Here is a 17,084-nt window from a genome sequence, read left to right as displayed (position 1 = left end):
CTGGCCTTGCATAATTTTCCCCAAGGAGGTTGGGATTTACAAATCTCTAGCGTGTCATGAACACATTCATGCTCTTATGTGTAAGGTTAACCATAACCCTACTAAATAACCTGTTTGTTTTGACTACAATATTTGAGTTGACTGTGTTACTTGGGTGCGGTATGGCTGTGTGTTCAGCTTTTATAAAACCGCCGCTTTGAAATTGCCAACCAATGCACCAGCCGCTGTTATCAGTATCAATAAACACAACTGTTTCTCCTTTCCCTGTTCTGCACCATCCACATATAATTCTGGAAAGTGCGGTATGTGAATGACCCATTAGCACAGACACAAGAAGAAAACAGGACAGATACATGTTCATGCTATTAGGAAGATCTTAAATCTCTTTATTATTACTCCAAAGTACAGCATCAGCAATCAAATTCAGTCAAAAGTGATTGTATGTCACTGGTATGGGCTATGTCAAGAAGATAAATCATTCTGAATGCAATGTATAGGATAAAACGCAATATTTGATGCTCTAGTCAGATAGTCAAAATATCATCTGCTGCTGCACCGAACAGGTGTACCTGATTCAGACAGGAGTCTGTTAAAACCCTGGAAAATTTTCAGAGGCAATTTAGAAAATAGGGTTAATCATCTTACATAACCTATTGTAACACACAATACAAATAAATGAATGATTCATTGATTGATGAACATTGACATGTGTCAATGAATACACTTGAATTTGGCTTATCAAATGACACCACTTAGCAGTTAATTCTTGTGCTGTTTTTTGTGGTGTTTTGTGGTTTTTGTCATGGTGTAATTTATCCATGTTCTGTAGTGACAGACATCCAAAGACACTGTTTCTTTTGTGTCATATCTTGTATTAACACCTTGAAGAACATATTTATTCAGGGCGTTCTTTTGAATTAAACCTCCACCTGAGTCCCCCTGAAAAAGACATGCATGGGTTCTTAGTGTATGAACACATCTGATCTGATCACCTACAAATCGCAGCAGTTTCAAGGCAAATTCACACAAAAGATGAAGCCACCGTCGGGCATTATCCCTTACACGTTCTATATGGAATATGGAGGACATGAGATGACAGGATAAATAAATAAATGCAGACATAAATTATGAGATGTAGCCTACAAATGAGATGAATGTACAGTTTGGTCATGAAACTAGTTATAAATACATTCTATTATGTATTTCTTTGTTTTTTTCTGTATTTGTTCATTTATTTATTTCTGTCTTTCTGTCTATCTTACGTAGGCTGTATTTCCACATTGCTTCATTTATGTTTATGTTTATGTCTAGTTTCTTAAAAGACGCATTTACAATGACATCGATAAATGTTACATTAGGTCACAGAATAATGAGTGTTGTAACAAAGTCATTGTTATGTAAATGTTGATACAGTTGTGATTTGTTACACTGAAGTCAACCCCCCAGTTCTACAGAACATGTTGTAGCAAATTGCTGGTTTAGAGAACCGCATCTTGTAACAAATCTGTGTTGTGAATTGAGCTTTAAATGTCATGTTCAAGTTCCACAGTAAAAATCCAGAAATAAGCACTTAAGACATATCCTTCTATATTCATATACTGAAGACACATATCCTTATTCAGTAGGTTATATCTGAAAACAGTAGAAATATAAGCCAAAAAACGTACTTCGTGCGCTTGAGATGATAGTGTGATGCCCAAGTGAACAACTTGACCTGTGCTTTTCCATTCATATGAGGCTCTTCCCAGGTGAACATCACCACACATGATTTTCCCCGCGTCTGTTAAAACACACACACACACACACAGAAAGAGAGGGAGAAATTTCAGTTAGGCCACTTTTTCAGACATATATTACTCTGAACAACTGTAATGGCTTGTTGGTATATAACCACATTACTGTTTAATCTGTAGCTAATCTGTCATATTTCTAAATCAGTTCTACATTGAGGCTACATAAGAAGCATACTTTGCAAAAGATTTAAAAAGTTATAACGTACCACCACTACTAGTATCCTGACCAACAAGCACCAAAGAAGGAGTGTTAGATGCCACCATTTTCTGAAAATTCTCTGGCTTACAGTCCTCATCAGCAGGGAGGGAAATGTCTCTGCCAAGGACCCATGTAGTGACTTTGCATAATAGTACAGACAACAGTAAAAGTATGGCTCTCCAAGGATCGTCTGTTAAATAAAATACAAGATATTGATCTGGCTGAAACAGTAGCCACAAGAGAAGGGTGATATACAGTACGGGACCTTCTTGATGTGTCTCATGGCTCATGGATCACTAGTTACTCAAGCAGAGAGCTGCCTGGTTAAGATCAGGCAGTTTAGAAATATTATGAATTTAACCCATGCATCATTGAAATGACCATTACAGTTTGGTATAGATAAAAAGAGTAGCATAGGTTGGCATCATTTAATTTAATTTTCATTTCATTTACTTCAAAAAGAATTTCACAGACACAACTCTGAGATACACTAGAGATAACATATTATATTGTAACGATTGATGAGACTCACAGTTGTCCAATCAAAGGTTTATTCAGCAAAAGTGGGAATCACACAATGTATAGTGTACCTATAGCTGCTTTCAGACATAGGTGCAGGCCGCAGGTTCTTCGGATATCAAGCGTTTGGGCCGTATATCTGAACAACGTATCCCGACATTTGGAACTCAGCGGTTGGGCCGTATATCTGAACAACGTATCCCGACATTTGGAACTCAGCGGTTGGGCCCAGGCCCGTCGCTAGAAGGCAAGCAAACCAAACAATTGCTTGGGGCCCCGAGCTGGCCAGGGGCCCCAAGACAACGACTGGTTAAGAATAAAATGCAACGACAAACTGTGAGCGCCCCTTAGGGACCGTTCGTTATTATGACCGCCGCGCAGCGAAGCGGCGGTCATATAGGTTTAGTCAGATTTTTTTTTTTTTTTTTTTTTTCTTTTTCGCATGCCCAAATTTCTGTCAATGATTCCCGGGACACTGAAAGACCAGGGTACACGAAACTTGGTGGGCATGTAACCCCACATAGATAGCATGGAACCATCGTTTTTCGTTTTGATCTGTAGCCCCCCCGCTGGACTGGACCCCCGAAAGGAGGGTAGGGCAGACACAGTTTTCTGTGAATATCTCGAAAACCGTAGGGTTTAGGAGGACCATTTTTTTTTTGTATGTTGATCTCAAGGGGCCATGTCAACCCATTCCATAACCACTCATTTCATGTATAGCGCCACCTAGTTAAACCCAAAAAAGTAAAAATGAGGTGTTGTAATTGAAGGTATCTGTGACCTAACAAAGTCAAAACTGTACAAAATTGGAAGTGTAGGATCATTATGACACCCTCTGTATGCACGCCAAGTTTCGTGGAATTCCGTTCATGGGGGGCCACACAATAAATTAATTTATGTTACTATACACCAACTGGCCTGTAGGTGGCCGGAGACATTTTTCTGAGAATATCTCGATAACCGAAGGGCCTAGGAGGTCCACCTTTTTTATGTATGTTGGTCTTAAGGGGGCATGTCAACCCATCCCATTACCACTTATTTCATGTATAGCGCCACCTAGTTAAAAATTAAAAAGCAAAAAATGTGGTGTTTTCATCACAATATCTCTGGCTGACAAGGTCAAAACTGCACGAAATTAAAAGTGTAGGACCATTATGACACCCTCCGAATGCATGCCAAGTTTTGTGTACTTTCGTTCAAGGGGGGCCTTACAATAAAATAATTTATGTGTACACTTAGTGACGTACACCAACAAGGATTCCCGGGACACTGAAAGACCGAGGTACACAAAACTTGGTGGGCATGTACCCCCACATGGATAGCATGGAACCGTAATTTTTCGTTTTGATCTGTAGCCCCCCCGCTGGACTGGACCCCCTGAAAGGAGGGTAGGGCAGACATAGTTCTCTGTGAATATCTTGAGAACTGTAGGGCCTAGGATGACCATTTTTTTCCGTATGTTTGCCTCCAGGGGTCATGTTAACCCATTTCATGTGCACACATGTGCACAAACAGATACACACACACACACACACACACATACATTCACAGTAATCATACGTATGACACATACTCACACAGTAGACATATGTACGCTTGCATGCACAGGCACATACGCAGGCACACACACAAGCACGCACACACACACACACACACACACACACATGCATAACATAAACATGTACATGCACACATGCACACAATTCAAGAATTTCTCAGAATTATGAACAGGCAAGATGGAGGTGGGGTTGTATAAAATGAATTTTACATGTGAAATCTGTGAACTAATCATGTTTTGGTACTTGTTGTCTAGCAGATATCAGTGAGAATTGAGTGTGGATAATGCAATTTAGTGAGACAGTTGTGCTGGACTGGGCGGCGGTCATATTTTGTACCGCTCTGCGGTACATCTAGTTTATAAACGGGGTCACCGGAGGAAAATAGGGGAGGGTCATGTCTTTTTATTCTTTGTTGAGGGGAGGGTCATCTAACTTTTTTTTGTCTAGAAGGGAGGGTCACCCATCTTTTGTATTAATGAAAACAGCAAAAAATCAAAGTGGCTTGTTTTATTGTTGATTTCTGTCGCCATATAACGTTCTCTTTCGTTCCATAGCTCTGTCAACATTGAACAATGAAAATAAGGGAGATTTCCCGGGTTTCTCACGCAAAATACGGAAAATGTCAACATTCGTCCCCATTAACGTTGAAAGGGTTGGAGCAACAAAGTAGCCTACTTTATTCACGCCTAACAGCCTATATCCATTTGGTCAACTTTATCCAGCCCTAAAACAGCTAAATTTAACTTTGGTTTACTTGTAGTTTACCGTGTAGCCTAACTTCTGCATGCTTAACATAGCCTAAAGCATACTTGTGCTTCATTCATCCACACATCCAGCTCCTAACGTTTTGACAAGCATTTCTACCAATTGACCTTGTTCCTGCCCATATCTAGCTTTGCTGTCTCCATCCTTTCTGTTTTTGTTGTTTGCAAAAAAATATATAGTATTTATTGGTAACCAGCAACAAGTGCAATTTGTTATTCGCTGTCATTCTCTCTCCTGCCAACAAAAACGTTCCAAGTAGCAGTGCGTAATTCTGCTTCATAAAGTTGAACAAATACATTTGGTCATATAAATAGCCAGTTTATGGTCTACAGCAGGGGTGGGCAACTAATTTCCCCAAGGGGCCACATGACAAACTGGGACTGTTGAGGAGGGCCGGACCTAAAATACCGAACTCAAGTCTGAACTCAATTCTGTCCAATTCTATTCTGTTCTTGTATAACATTAATTAAATCATATGGTTTTGTTTACTACTACTCGTAAGAACAGATGAAAATGTGAGGGAGACAAAGGAAAAACAGCAATAGGCTATTTAATCTATGTCCAGTATTTAATCCTCATTCTCGAAAATGATTTTTTGACATTGACATTTTTTTTTTTAGTTTTCAAAGACTGATATAAAAAAGTACTACAATATCTATATAACTAGATGTACCGCAGAGCGGTACAAAATATGACCGCCGCCCAGTCCAGCACATTTTTTCCACAAAAAGAAATCACGCTGAAAGGCCTATATGATTCTAACTGTCTCACTAAATTGCATTATCCACACTCAATTCTGACTGGTATCTGCTAGACAACAAGTACCAAAACATGATTAGTTCATAGATTTCACATGTAAAATTAATTTTATACAACCCCACCTCCATCTTGCCTGTTCATAATTATGAGAAATTCTTGATTGTTTGTGTTATGTTTATGTTATGTGTGTGGGTGTGTGGGTGTGTGTGTGTGTGTGTGTGTGAGTGTGTGTGTGTGTGTGTGTGCCTGCGTATGTGCCTGTTCATGGAAGCGTACATATGTCTACTGTGTGAGTATGTGTCATACGCAGTGCCGGCCCAAGCCTTTTGGGGGCCCTAAGCAGAATTTGATTTGGGGGCCCCCTCCCACAACGCAATCACCTGTGCTTGGTGATAAATGACAACTTCACACTATAATGTCATATTATAAATTAATACAGTGAGGTTATGTATTAATACAGCGACTGATTATGAACTACTGTCCTCTTGGACACAGATGCATAAGGACCCTCTCCCCCTACCCTCTTTGTGCAAATGTGGGTACAAACGGGTGTGTGTGTGTGTGTGGGGGGGCTGGGTGGGGGGGGGTTAGATGTGATTTCCTGTATTCTGGTGCATTTTTGGGATGGTCAGCTGGAGAAGGGCAGTACCTAAATTTGTTCAGATTCATAGCCTTTTGCTTTTTGACTTATTGGTAGTGAATTCACACAACTACTTGGGGTTCAGGGTCCCTTGACCTCTTGGGCTCGGTAGGCTCATTCAGTAATCCATCCTTGCTCACATGCCAAAAATTTTTTGGGGCTCCAATCTAGACTTCTGGCCCCATGTGCTTGGTAAACCAATGTATTAATATAGTTGTTATTTACACCAACCCTGTCACCTTTTAATCTTAGAGGGTACTAAAATCACAGATTTATTTGAAACATTCATATTCAAAGTGAAGCACTAAGGGTGGTTTACTGAAGTTGAATTGACAAATAACAAAATACAACAGCATTTGTATTTGTTGTAAACAAGTACATCAGTTTAATGACTTGTTTTTCATCAGATTTGCTGAACAAATCCGCAAATGTGCATTAAATGAGCAATTTTCAACTACAAAATAAAAACAAAATAGACAAACATTAATAATCAAAAATAAAATGTCCCAAAAAATAGATAATTATTCCTACTTCGTTCCTGGTTTTTAGGCATCTGCAACTCTGCAGTGGACGAATCTGCAATGATTAAATAAATACATAAATAAAAAATAAAAAAACGATGTTAAATGTGTCGTGTCATATTAACAGGCTATGTAACCATTTGCCATCAAGAAAACCTCACCTTCTGGTAGGTAGAGTTAGGTAGAGGTAGAGATGTGCTCCAAAGGACTTCAACAGTGTCTCTAAAAAAAAAGAATATTGCATAAGTGCATAGTTGATCGAGCAGAATGAGTTTATTTTGCTATCATTACTTACACTCAAATAACAAGCAATTCCACATGTAACAATTCGTATTCTATTGGCAAATGAGGCATACTCAAAAGAGTATACTTAATTGCAGTATGGTGAACGCTTAACATGGTGATCTACTGCAGCCTAAATATTAGGGTAGCACCGCTACATCACTTGCCACTATCTTAATCAAATGTAAATTTATTTTCATCACAGAAGTCTCCCCACCCAACATGGTATATTTTCTCAAACACTACCATCTCTCTCCAAAGATCTTAGAGCAGAGCGGACGTACTGTTACATCTTTGCCTATGAAGCTGGAACGTTACCGATGCCCAGAGTCGCGCTAGTCAGTGGGTTGGGTTGGGACTGGGAGCCTGGGCTTAGTCTGTTGTTGCTATCAGACTTACCACTATGTCACATATTATAGAGCAGTAATAAACTATCAACACTTTCAGGTGCGAAATCAGAAACAATCCCTCTGTGGTAAATTTGCCTTCAGCTACGTTTTCATGTAGCTACTGTAGTGCTAATGTCCACTTCAGTCAGCTAGCTAACTTTAATTTACGACATAATAAGCCCACCTAGAGCTAGGGTACATGCTTGATTGAACATCCAAAACAATCCCAATATCCTTGACATCTGAAATACATCTAGATAAATATATATTAATGGGAGACATTTCTCTGTTGATGGCGGAGATTTAGCTCTGGTGATGGCTTATATTAGATCATGACAGCTAGCTAGCTACCTCAAGCACAAAACATACTGTAAATAATCATGCAAAACATACCTGTATCTTGCTAGTTTTTCTCCTCCTCTGTCATTTTCTTCGTTCTGTTTTCGGCACCAGAGGGATACGTCCTTTTTTGTGACTTGTCTGAACATTACCGTCTCTTCCGATTGTTGAACTTGATGCAGTGTCTGCACGAATTGTATATGCACCCGAGGTGTCTACTTTATGCGCGTGACTCAAAGGCTGGCAGACACAGTAGCAGTAGGCAGGCATATTAATCATGAAATCATAATTTTCTTGATTTGAATGATAATTGTTTCATTTATTCATTCATTGATGTCACTTGTTTACGTTATTTATTATGTAAAAAAAAAAAAGAAACTCGATTGGGGGCCCCCTGGTGGCCAGGAGGCCCCAAGCAGCCGCTTAGTTCGCTTATGCCTCGGGCCGGCCCTGGTCATACGTATGATTACTGTGAATGTGTGTGTGTGTGTGTGTATCTGTTTGTGCACATGTGTGCACATGAACTGGGTTAACATGACCCCTGGAGGCAAATATACGGAAAAAATGGTCATCCTAGGTCCTACAGTTCTCAAGATATTCACAGAGAACTGTGTCTGGCCTACCCTCCTTTCGGGGGGTCCAGTCCAGCGGGGGGGCTACAGATCAAAACGAAAAATGACAGTTCCATGCTATCCATGTGGGGGTACATGCCCACCAAGTTTTGTGTACCCCGGTCTTTCAGTGTCCCGGGAATCCTTGTTGGTGTACGTCACTAAATGTACACATAAATTGTTTAATTGTAAGGCCCCCCATGAACGAAAGTACACAAAACTTGGCATGCATTCGGAGGGTGTCATAATGATCCTACACTTTCAATTTCGTGCAGTTTTGACCATGTCAGCCAGAGATATTGTGATGAAAACACCTAATTTTTTGCTTTTTAATTTTTAACTAGGTGGCGCTATACATGAAATAAGTGGTAATGGGATGGGTTGACATGGCCCCTTGAGATCAACATACAAAAAAAAGGTGGACCTCCTAGGCCCTACGGTTCTCGAGATATTCACAGAAAACTGTCTCCGGCCACCTACAGGCCAGTTGGTGTATAGTAACATAAATTAATTTATTGTGTGGCCCCCCATGAACGGAATTCCACGAAACTTGGCGTGCATTCAGAGGGTGTCATAATGATCCTACACTTCCAATTTCGTGCAGTTTTGACTATGTTAGGTCACAGATACCTGCGATTACAACACCTCATTTTTACTTTTTTGGGTTTAACTAGGTGGCGCTATACATGAAATGAGGGGTTATGGAATGGGTTGACATGGCCACTTGAGATCAACTTACCAAAAAAAAATGGTCCTCCTAAACCTTACGGTTCTCGAGATATTCACAGAAAACTGTGTCTGCCCTACCCTCCTTTCGGGGGGTGCAGTCCAGCGGGGGGGCTACAGATCAAAACGAAAAACGATGGTTCCATGCTATCCATATGGGGTTACATGCCCACCAAGTTTCGTCTACCCCGGTCTTTCAGTGTCCCGGGACTCATTGACAGAAATTTGGGCATGCGAAAAAGAAAAAAAAAAAGAAAAAATCTGACTAAACCTATATGACCGCCGCTTCGCTGCGCGGCGGTCATAATTAGGCTAGGCCATGAAAATGTGAAGGAGTCAGTACAACCATAGGCCTGTGCCACCATTTCATCAACACTCAGCAATATTTCATCATTAAATCATTACCATCATTAAATTAACTCTATGCAGAATTAGACTATGAAAATGTGGAGCAGACGTAGGCTGTCATTAGTTAATCAACATGCACAAAGAAAACTATTTAAAAAATGTAGGCTATGTTTTTGCTTTAACTTTATGCACAAAACTGTGATTGGTCAACTCGCCCTGTGTGTTGAGCCGGCTGCTTCAAGCAACCTGTGGTTCATACTAGTTCGCTAACATAAGCTTTGCAAATAAACTCTGCCAGTAACGTTTTGAAATTAACACTTCGTATCGCCAACAAACAGCAGGAGTTCGTTCTGACAACCTTTGCGGTGGTGAGCGACGCAGACATAAGACACACAAAACTTTGAAAGGTTTACGCCGACTTAAAGGCAACTGCATTGTGTCGACGCAGAAGCATAAATTCTATTCACCAGCACAATTCAGTGAGGGTGTTTAGGCCTACATCGTATGCATCCACGCACAAATGTATGGGCGTACAAATAGCAGTCGCTTTCAAAATAAAAGCAACGATATTGATTTGCGTGCATTATCTCTATGCTAGGCTCTTGACTATTTGTTCTTTCACGGACCTTACGCGGGCCGGTCAGGGAAAGCCCACGGGCCGGATGTGGCCCGCGGGCCGTATGTTGCCCATGTATGGTCTACAGTGTAGTTGGTAATGGTAGGCCAACTTGGAGTGAATATACAGGGGGAATTCTTTGTCTAGCTGAGTAGCCTGGCAGGTGCGCATGTACCCTACGGCCGAACACTGCAAGCGCTAATAATTCGTGCTCTCACGACAACCACGTCGTTAACTTAAATAGGCCTAGGTTAACATCACTCTGAGTTCGCATTCAAGCAAGCAAAACGATGATTTGAATAGGCCTACATCTGTTTCTCTGGAAGGGCAAGGGGTAACAACAGGACAACACAGAGACAGGCCAGAATGCAGGACTCATGTTATGAGAGTATTACACTAATATGGGATATTCTACGGAAAAATATATTAAAACGGCAAGACAGCGGGGAAACGTTAAAATGATAAACCCGGAAAAAGTTGGCATGTTAGGTATTTTTCGGTCCCTGTGATTATTTGTGAAATTGTGCAAACGGCCTTTTGAAGTCATTTGAGAAGGAAGAAGTGTAGCAAGCTCCCAAATTGACGCTCGTCTGGGAAATTGAGTTTTGGATAATGTTCAGCTTTAGTGTTGACGAACTGACCGAAGTGTCGGTTAAATAACCCGGTTCGTGTCACTGAGCCGGGAGAATCGAGTGCCAAACGTCAAAAACCGACTCAGTGTTCCTAACATCATTCGTTTTCACATACAGAGCAACACTGGCTTGATTGGCTGTGCTCGAGTGTTCTCGTCGCTTCATCGTATCGCGTATTAGCGCCTCTACTGGAGTGGTAGTATAATCAGTCAAACAAACTATGATGAGCCTGCATGGCTCTGGGCCTCAAAACCGTGGCTGCCAAACGAGTCAAACAGTTCGCTAGGTTCTCCGGGCCTCGTCATAACCGTGACTGCCACACGAGTCAAACAGTTCGCTAGGTTCTCGGCAAGTTGTAATCAACCGATCACATAAGCCTTTAGAAGCCTTTAGATGCTTATGTTCATGGAAATCTTATCGATGGGAAAGTATTATATCACATACCTACAAATACACATAGGCCTAATGTTATCTTAGTAGTCATGTTAAATAAATGCTTAGATTAGAAGTGAATGACTGTAGGCTGCAGGCTGTCACGAGGAGACAGAATGAGACCGAATGTAACCGTGCAACCGCTGTATACCCTTTATCTTGTCTTGGTTCTCGGCATGTTTGATTCATACCATTGTTAGTGCATCGTAGCCTAGATGGATTTATTCATGGCAATTCACACATTATGGATGGGGAAGTAGGCCTACATCTCATATTAGCATACACGTCATATTATCTTAAAGTTATAAAGTGAAATGTTAGAGAAGTGAATGTTGCTGGCTTCATAGTAGCCTCACGAAGACCGTGCCAGGCTGAACGAGACCGTAACCGAGGGTGAGTAATGTTATCAAACGGTCTAGGTTCTCGACAAGTTAGTTATTAACCAAGCCTTATTCTAGTATCCTAGATGATTGTGTTCATGGCAATTTACACATTATTGATGGGGAAGTAGCCTACATCACAAGCTTCAAATAGGCTACACATCTAGGTAGCCTAGTTATAAAGTTAAATGTTGCTGGCTTCGTCACGAAGAGACCGCGCACTACTTAGGCTACTAAACGAGACCGTAACCGAGGTATAGGCTATGAGTCTATATCAAAACGGTTGTCTAGGTTCGCGGCAAGCCTTGTTTTTAGTGCATCGTAGATGCTTGTGTTCATGGCCATTCATATATCGATGGGGAAGTTCATCACATAGGCTACCAATACACGTCATGTTATCTTTGTAGTTAGAAAGTTAAATGTTAGAGAGGTGAATGTTGCTGGCTTCATAGGTTCACGAAGTGACCGCGCGCCAGGCTACTGGAGACCGTAACCGAGGGTATGATGAGTCTAATCAAACGGGTGTTATCGCAACTTTGAGTTCGCAGAAACCTATTTATTTCTCGTGCATCTTAGGTGATTGTGTAGCCTACATAGATGTTCATAGGCTACATTACCGATGGATATAAAATACAAATACGTCATGTTATCTTGGTAGTTATGTTAAATGAGATGTTTGTTGGTGTATGTCACGAGGAGCCTACAACAGGTTAGAGACCGTAACCGTGCTAATGCATGAGTAATCAAACGGGTTTCTAGGTTCTTGGTAAGTTGAGTTATCAACTGATCCCAAAAGCCTTTATGTTTCGTGCATCTTGGAATTGTTCATTGAAATTCATATGCTAAATTACAAAGGGGGGAAATATTATATGACATAGGCTTATCTTGGTAGTTAGTTAAATGTTAGAAGTGAATAGGCTATTGGTAGGCTCACGAGGAGACCGCGCACAGCTGACTACTGAACAAGACCGAATGTAACCATGGGCAGTGCTTGAGTCTAGTGTAGGTCAATATGAGTGTGTATGTCAGCTAATTTCAGAGACATGGAGAGCATGACATTTGCAGCTTGAGGCTACATGTCTTGGAGCGACTATGGCGGGGGAAGTAACGCACGATATAACCCCCCCCGTCGCGCGAACCGGTGACCGAATCTATTAACTCGGTAGGCCAACCAACGACCGTCCGGTTGAACCGACTTGCGTATAAGAGTCGGTTGTCCCATCACTATTCAGCTTCGGCAGCTTTACAATGACTGAGGAAGCCTAGAGACGAGTCCATAGCAACAAGTTCATGTGTTGAATTTGTTAATACCCAGTGTGCTTTGTTGAATGGTCTCAATGCTTTATTGTTTTATTTCATGTGAATAATTACTAGAGGAGTAACTTTTCAAGTAGGCTAATGCAGTTGCAGGAAGTGTGCATTTAGTTTCCATTGTGTTTCCACAACAATGTGAGTAAATACTGAAATGGCCACCATCTTGGTGAAGTGTGATGTGTAAGATCAGAAAGCAGAGGTTGAATTTAGGGCGGTAGCATATGGTAGCATATTATGTTGATGTGTTTTCATAGTGCAGAAGACATTGACAATTGGCCAGGGAGGGTCATGTCATTTTTGAAAATGCTGCTGGAGGGTCGTTGAAAACTATATAGCAGGCAGGGGAGGGTCATGCAACTTTTGATCGAAGCACTTAAAATCCCTCCGGTGACCCCGTTTATAAATAACGAACGGTCCCTTACATGCAGTGAAGTGCAACAACACTGTTACCGGCAATACCGGGATCCCCCTCAAGGGGGCCCCTCTCAGTAGTCGCTGATACGGCTCTGGTCGCTGACAGCAGCCAGCCAGCCAGGTTCGTGAGCTCTGCTGCCGGGAAAATATAAAAACTCGCAGTTATGTCTATGGTCATAATGAAGCGAAGTTATGCGTCTGGAAGCCGCCAGAAAAGAAAGAAGAGAAAGGAAGAGGATGACAAGAAAAAAACAGATAGTGGTAAGTGATAAATTACACTGGATGAAATAGCTCTACTTGTCTTGTACAAATGGTGTAATGTCGCAGCAGGAAGGCTAGCCTAGCAAAAAATGCTTATGTTAACTACCTGCCTGACGGCCCATGCTGCTTGTAATAAACTAGAACAGTTAGCGCAACTTTTTTTTCAAACGGACAGGAATATGGTTACATACTGTAATATGTTTATTAACGGGATAAGGAAGACGCAGATCTGTTCCAGAATCACTGTTTATCGTATTTAATGACATAACATTGCTATAGCTTTGTAATAGGTTTTGATAAAAAGTGGCATAGCTTCTCTGCTATACTAACTATTCGACCATGATAATCTATTTACCAAATGGGGGTTAGGAAAACCACACGATAAATTCCGTGCATCAAAGCAGACTGAAACATTCATTTCTAGTAGTATCATGCACGCCAGCTGTATACTGTCTTTAAAGCACTGTGCGCCTTTTCAAACAGCAGAATGCTTAAATGCTATGTTAAGCTACAAGTAGGCCTAGGTCAATGTATAACATTAGCTTGGGATGTTTTTACAGTAAGCATTGGTAGTTGTGAAAGTAGCTGCATCCCTTCTAAATATCAAAATATGGAAATGCTAACATATCTTTTCTTTCTCCCTCAAGGTGCTTTGCTTAAATTTCTCAGCCCTCAGGCTCTTCCTAAGGTAGGGTGACCAGACGTCCCCGGTTTCCGGGGACAGTCCCCGATTTCGGTGACCTGTCCCCGGCTGGAGCTGTCCCCGGAAAAGTCCCCGGTTTTCACTGTGACTGACAGACCCGAAATTGGAATAAAAAAAAGAAAGAGAACACTGACCAAACGTACAGTTGCGCACCCTTCACGTACAGGCTCAAGCCAGTCAAAGCAAGCGCTCAGCTCAGACCTCAGAGATGTTCTAGAATGCCCATATTTCTGGTAGGCTATTTCGATTGGTGGAATAGCAGCACGGTAGAATCTTTAAAATGAAACCACTTGTGCGGGGGACTTATTAAACTATTCATCACGAAGTCCAGGTTAAACTAAAATTGCGGAGTACTCGTCACACAGATAGCATAGGCTACATATCATACGCAGATATCACGTGAACGGTCGGAATCTAAGCTTTCCAATGATATTAGCGCCAAGTTGCTGTGATAAATGGTTTGCGAGAAAATTAACTAACTTATGTAACAACTCTAGCGTATGCCTACAACAAGCGGTTCCTGAGTAGTCCGGTTTTGAAATTGCAACAAATTTCTACATGGTCTCCAACTTTGGGCCAAAATTATAATGTATACCTATTCTCATGTAAACTATTTATGTCAGTACAAACTTTTTTGTAAATTGTTTAGCCAGAGTAGGCCTATCCCACCATAATGGTTGTCATTTGCCAGATTCCAGACAATCACCTACAAATATCAATGTAGCCTATATTTCTACTGGTATGCTTCCTAGTGACAAAAATATAAAGGAAAGAAAAATCATGAGACGAGAGTTATTTTTTTCTTGATATAAGACTGACAACACATAGGCCCTATTAGGCTACCTAAGACAAATATTATCATACATTCTCAGATCACAGACTGTCCTGAAAAAAAGAAGATAGGCATTACAATGACCAAGATAACTAGCTAGATTAACTATCTGAACAACACGGCCACTAGGATATCATTTTATGGAGTGCTGAAATGTAGCCAATACTATTTTGGACCTTTAACTGTGAAACTGAAGAAAATATGCTTTGTGGTTGGGCAATATCATAACTTACTGCAATATTATAATTATTCCACCTGTATGTGCATGGTTCAAATTCTGAAGTGCAAGTTTAGGCTACAGCACAAATATTTCCATCCATAGATAATGAAGTCTAAACTCTGAATTTCTTTTCAAAGTGCACCAGATTGATGCATTTAAACGTTAAAATATACCAAATTTTCTTACGGGGGAGCACCCCCGAACCCCCCTAGGGGGATTGTGGACTAGTGCAGCTCTAGTGACGCCCGGGACAGTGTCCCCGTTTTAAGTTGACAAAGATTAAAATATTACATGTTTTACGCTTCTCAACTGAAAATGTCCCTGGATTTTGTCTCAGAAATCTGGTCACCTTATCCTAAGGATACCTCCACTGATGAAGGTAGAGTGAATTTCTCTCACTGAGCTGAGCTGTTAATGACCATTTCCAATATGCTAACAGTGAAATGGTCAAACGTAGGAATATGCTAACAGTGAAATGGTCAAACGTAGGCTACTTCACAGGTAATTTCAGATTTTTTTTTCCAATTATTTTCCCAGGTACACCATCAACTTCATCCTCCATTCATGAGGAAGAAGCTGACATTGGATTTTATGGTATGGTGGTGTTTTTGCAAATGTTCAAATGTTCAAAACTAATGCACAGTATATATGCAACAGCAGTATTTGCACTGTCAACATTTTTTATTTATATAAAGTGTGGGTGAATTTAAACTGTATGGCTATGCTGTGGTTCCTGTAGGCGTTGCGTGCGGTAGGGGGGGGGGGGGTGGCCTTCCATGTCCATTTTGCTGGGGGCCCCCAAATTCCTTGAAATGGCCCTGGTTGGGCCGTATATCTGAACAACGTATCCCGACATTTGGAACTCCGAACTTAGCCGGCTCTTACATGTACTACTCCCCTCCTGATATTTCGGACGGACATTATGTAAGTGAGCTCGTGGAATCAGATGCATATCATAGCTATGCTTATATACATACAGTATGCTTCTGAAGAAAGCAATGTTATCCCACTTTATTTCCATGCTTAGCCCATGTTCCACATTGATATCGCATTGAGTGTACAGGCCTGCATAGACCTCAACCTGAGTTTATAGGTGAGTGGTTGGGAAACTCTTCCTTAGGCTATATTCATTGCTAACTATCACCAGATGTCAAAATCATTCCAGCTACCGACAGATGGCAAGCCCTGTAATTGATGCACACTTTCTCTCTTGTTCTAGCTTCAAATGCGTCATTCATAATCTTTGCAATGACAACAAACAGAGAAATTCATGCGTATCGGTTATGCAGCTGAATTTGTCAGCTAAAAGTTTATTTGAGACTAGCCAAATTCACCTGATAAACATATTCATATTTTTTAAAGCAAAATCCTGGAACACATTTGATGGAACATATCCAGAATACCTCTGTTGCCAGAACTCCCCCGACCCATCCCCATCTGGACCCCCCCCCCCACACACACACACACACACACACACACGGCATCTCCAGGGTTCAGTCCCCGTGACATTCTCGTGGGAAAGTCTGGGCCTGACCCGAAACTTGGCGAGCCAGCACCTTCCAGGAATCTGGCCTGGCCTGTTCGCCTCCTCATGGCGTTCCGCGCTCCGATCCGATCATGCCCGGGCTCGCCGGGAGTTGGGTAACATTCCCATTCATTCCTGAACATGGGGCAGGGAGAAGGGAGGGAGGGAGAGAGACAGGAATTAGGACGGAAAAGGAGAGATAGGAGGAAGAAAGAGAAGGTGAGGGAGGATGTGCAAGGGAGAGTGAGAGATAGAGAGAGAAAGGAGGGAGAGAGAGTGAGGGATGGAGAGAGAAAGAGGGGAGA

General features: G+C 41.4%; 1 long non-coding RNA gene across 1 annotated transcript; it reads right to left on the bottom strand.

Moving 5' to 3' along the window:
- Positions 1-354: 354 nt before the first annotated feature.
- LOC143109699 (uncharacterized) lies at positions 355-2,144 on the bottom strand. Its single transcript, XR_012983937.1, has 3 exons — positions 2,000-2,144; positions 1,668-1,780; positions 355-939 (listed from the first exon to the last, which is right to left on the bottom strand). It is a non-coding gene; the product is annotated as an uncharacterized LOC143109699 (long non-coding RNA).
- Positions 2,145-17,084: the final 14,940 nt, after the last annotated feature.

This window comes from Alosa pseudoharengus, unplaced genomic scaffold (genome assembly GCF_046254945.1).
Source record: "Alosa pseudoharengus isolate Yale_2024_CS ecotype anadromous, Long Island Sound unplaced genomic scaffold, YU_APseudo_1.1 YU_APseudo_1.1_scf_7, whole genome shotgun sequence".
Lineage (NCBI taxonomy): Eukaryota > Metazoa > Chordata > Actinopteri > Clupeiformes > Clupeidae > Alosa > Alosa pseudoharengus.
The sequence above is the reverse complement of the archived record's forward strand: the minus strand, read 5'-3'. Positions and strand labels throughout refer to the sequence as shown.